This window comes from Pleurodeles waltl, chromosome 11 (genome assembly GCF_031143425.1).
Source record: "Pleurodeles waltl isolate 20211129_DDA chromosome 11, aPleWal1.hap1.20221129, whole genome shotgun sequence".
Taxonomy (NCBI): Eukaryota; Metazoa; Chordata; class Amphibia; order Caudata; family Salamandridae; genus Pleurodeles; species Pleurodeles waltl.
This window is the reverse complement of record NC_090450.1, coordinates 835,513,604-835,517,507: the sequence shown is the minus strand read 5'-3', so window position 1 is coordinate 835,517,507 and position 3,904 is coordinate 835,513,604.

Genomic DNA, 3,904 nt, shown 5'->3' with positions numbered 1-3,904 from the left:
TTTTTTGTTACTAGATCGCTCTCCACCTCCGTATGTTGTTCATTCTGCCCCTCATGAGTTAGCTAAGGTCTCCGGTTAGGAGCAACAGAAGATACGAGACAGTCGCTCTATGTTGCCTGCTGACCGTGCGCCTGAACTTAGATCTATTGCTCGTAAAACAATTTGTAGCGTTGTCTCTGCTTCTGAACTTTTAGACAACATGAAAGGGTGGACGGAAAAGGAGCAGCTATATTTTACTGAGGCATTTGGCACAGAAGTTATTGAACTATATCGGAAATATTCTGATGAGTTGGAGCCTGATGATGTAGCAGCTGATCATAAGCAAATGCATGATGGTCTTTTTGTTTTCTCTCAGGTGGCTGATGCAATCAGGGGTTTGGTGAAATTTTGTTTGTTGTGGCAGTCTGTTTGCAAGAGGAGAAAAGGGCCGTGGACGTAGTTGCACGTACATCTCAGACCGGCGGGGTGCAAGCTTCCATCTTCGGAACAGATAAGACTATGATAGTTCATGCGAAACCAATGCGGGAGGCCACGCCTTTGTATGTTCCTCCTAAAGGATTGGGTACAAGTGATGATAAAACTTCTGTTGATGCTAAGCGTTATTTTATTTATAATTGGGTGTATACTCCTTGGAATAGGGCAGATGTAATGGCACTTAAAACAGCATTACCTGACCCGTGGAAAAATCCAGCCGCCTTTTATGAGGAAGTTGAGGGAGCAATTAGTTCTTGTATTATGACTTTGGCTGACATTGATTTATTTTTCGGATTGACATTACTACCAGATATGTTGAGAACTGTTCGGAAGATCGTGTAGTTTTTGGGGTGTCATCGAAAGAATTAGAACAGATGGATGGGGATAGGGAACCTGCGAAAAAGCCATATCAGTTGATTCTAGATCTTCCCGCAGCCATATTAGTTAAGTTAAAAACGATTATTCCGCCTAAAAAGATAGATTGGACTGTTTTAGCGTCTTGTAAGCAAAAGGCAGATGAATCGGTCTCTAATTTCTTTACACGCTTTGAAGAAGCATTTCATGATTTTAGCTGCCAGTTATTGTCAGATGATACGGGCAGACATTTGTTTGTCGATAAATATGTCGCAAATCTGTTACAAGGAATAGCTAGTCGTTTAAAAGCAATTGAAAGTTCATGGACTACCTCTACTCCGGTTTCTCTTTTGACTATGGTTCAGTATTATGAATGTCAGGAATTAGAAGCAAAAGGTAGTGAGGATAAAAAGATTAAAGAATTAAAGAAGAAGGTTATGTTGGCTCAAGCTTATGGTCCGCCTTTTAGAGGTAGTGATAGAGGTGGACGTGGATCTTATGGTTCTTCTTACACTCGTTCGAATTTGTCTGTTGATCAGTGTGCGTATTGTAAGAAATTTGGGCATTGGGCTGCTGATTGTCCAGCACTACGTATTCAGCAGTGTTCACGTGGTCGGGGACAAATGAGAAATCGCTCAGGATATTCAGGGCCTAGAAGAAGCATGAATGATCATGCTAGGGTTGATGCTAATGTACGAGGGCAGGATGGGTCTAACACTTTTGATAGACGGAACCAATATCAGATGTCTAACTATGTGCAGCCTGATTTCCAAGATTCTGCTTATGCATAGGATTGCCTATGATGGGGTAAGGAATCAGTTGAAGTTCCAGTAGATCAGAGGGGTCCCTATGTTACAGCACATGTTTTGGGTTCTACTGATCAGTTTCTGGTTGATACAGGAGCTACTCATAGCGCCTTGTCTAAACAATTGATTCCAAGGGCTTCCCTGTCTGGCTTAACCATTACTTCCCCCAGCCCATTGTCACAACCACTTGCATTCCACGTTGATAAATGTACTGCTCCATGTCCATTTTTGCTTTCTCCAAATACACCAGCCAATATTGTGGGTCTTGATATGCTCAAGTATTTCAGGGCTACAATACAATGCTCTCCTGAAGAGGTGTGTGTTATTTTGAATGATAATCATCCTGTGATGGAAAGAGTTTGTCTTGTTAAAGAGGATATTACATTAGCTTCACTCCCTTGTACTTTGTGGGCTACTTCAGATACTGATGTGGGACAAATGATTATTCCACTGGTACATATTAGTGTAAAGGAGGGAGCTGTATTGCCACGTTTGCCTCAATACAAAATTTCACAGGAGGGCGAAGAAGCACTCACACGAATTGTGCATGATCTTATTGCAGTTGGAGTTGTTGAGGAAGTTCCGTGTAATGTTTGTAACAGTCCGATTCTTCCTATTCTGAAAAAGGATACTGATACTAGGATTTACCGATTCATTATTGATTTACGAGAAGTCAATAAGATTGTAATATCACAATATCCTGTGGTATCTGACATCACAACACTTCTTACTTTGGTTCCCCGACAGCAACTATGGGCCAGATGTTGGTAAGTACAATTTTGCAACTTGCAAATTGCGAGTCATACCGACTCGCAATTTGCAACTCGCAAAATTGCATGCAGAAAGGTGTCTCAGACACCTTCTGCGACTCGCTATGGGGTCGCAAAGACCCACCTCATTAATATTAATGAGGTGGGTCGCAAATTGCAACCCCATAGCGAGTCCCTGCACTCACTGGGATGGTGGCCTGCTGGAGACAGCATACCTCCATGTCTGTGACTGCTTTTTTAATAAAGCAGTTTTTTTTTTTTTTTGCAGCCTGTTTTCCTTAAAGGAAAACAAGTTGCAAAAAGAAAAACTTCCGAAAACATTTGGTTTAGTTTTTTTTCAGAGTAGGCAATGGTCCATAGGACCACTGCCTGCTCTGAAAAAATATTTTTTTCGGCATTCACAAAGGGGAAGTGGTCGCAAATATAAGACCCAGGAGGAAAGTGAGGGCATGGAAAGCAACTATGAGACAATTGTAGCCACAGGGAACCTTTATGGTAACACAAAGACAGGAACCAATCAGGCTAACATGATGCAGGCTCTGTCAGGAACTAACATGAACAAGGCAAATGCACAGTGAGCAGACTCTGACTGGGAAAAGCTGGAACAACACTGTGAAAAATGAAAATTGTATTTGTGCTGTGAGCTGCAACGTTACACAAACACCCAAAGCCTGTGTTACACAAATTATTTATACAGCAATGCACAACAAGGATATACATAAAATGGCAGCTTCTAAGCCGTTCCAGGTAGCAGCAAGGGCAGTGAAGGTTTAAATGGCTGGTCTGCATGGAAGTGCTCACAGGTGTGTGCAGCTTCAGTCTCTCACAAGTCCTGTAGGTGGGAATCAAGTTCAAAGGGCCAACAGTACCTTTCACATGGGAAGCAATGGACAGGTGATGACAGGTCCTATAGACTACCAGGCAGTGCATTATCGGACCTGAAGTCCATGTAGACAGATGAACTATGACTATGGCATACCATACTAAAGAGGGAAGCACACGGGAGTCAGAATGTGAGTCTGGGTGGGTGTAGATGAAGGATTATCAGGGTACAAATAGTCCAGTTACAGGGCCCCCTAGAGTAGGGTGGGGAGAGACTGAAAACATGCATGTGGCAGGACTTATAACCTGGGATGGCATGTGCAGGGCATGTCTTGTGAGCAATGCTTGTCATACCTGGGGCACACGTGCCATCCATTTGCAGCTTACATGGAATTCTTATCACACATACTCCTTTCAGTGATAGCTGATGTCACACTTACTTCTGTCAAGGGTCTGGTTATACATTTCTGTTACCAATGCAATAGCACATCCACTGCCTCATGTATGAAGCAGTTTTTTACCTTATGATTGATGTTGTCTTAGTTGTGTGCCATATGCTGCAATGAACCATGTTGCCAACATGCATGTGTGACATAGCTGTGCTACTCTGATATTGCCCTTCAAATGTGTAATGGACAGAATATATGTCATTTACACTGTGTGTGAAGTTGGGTGTAC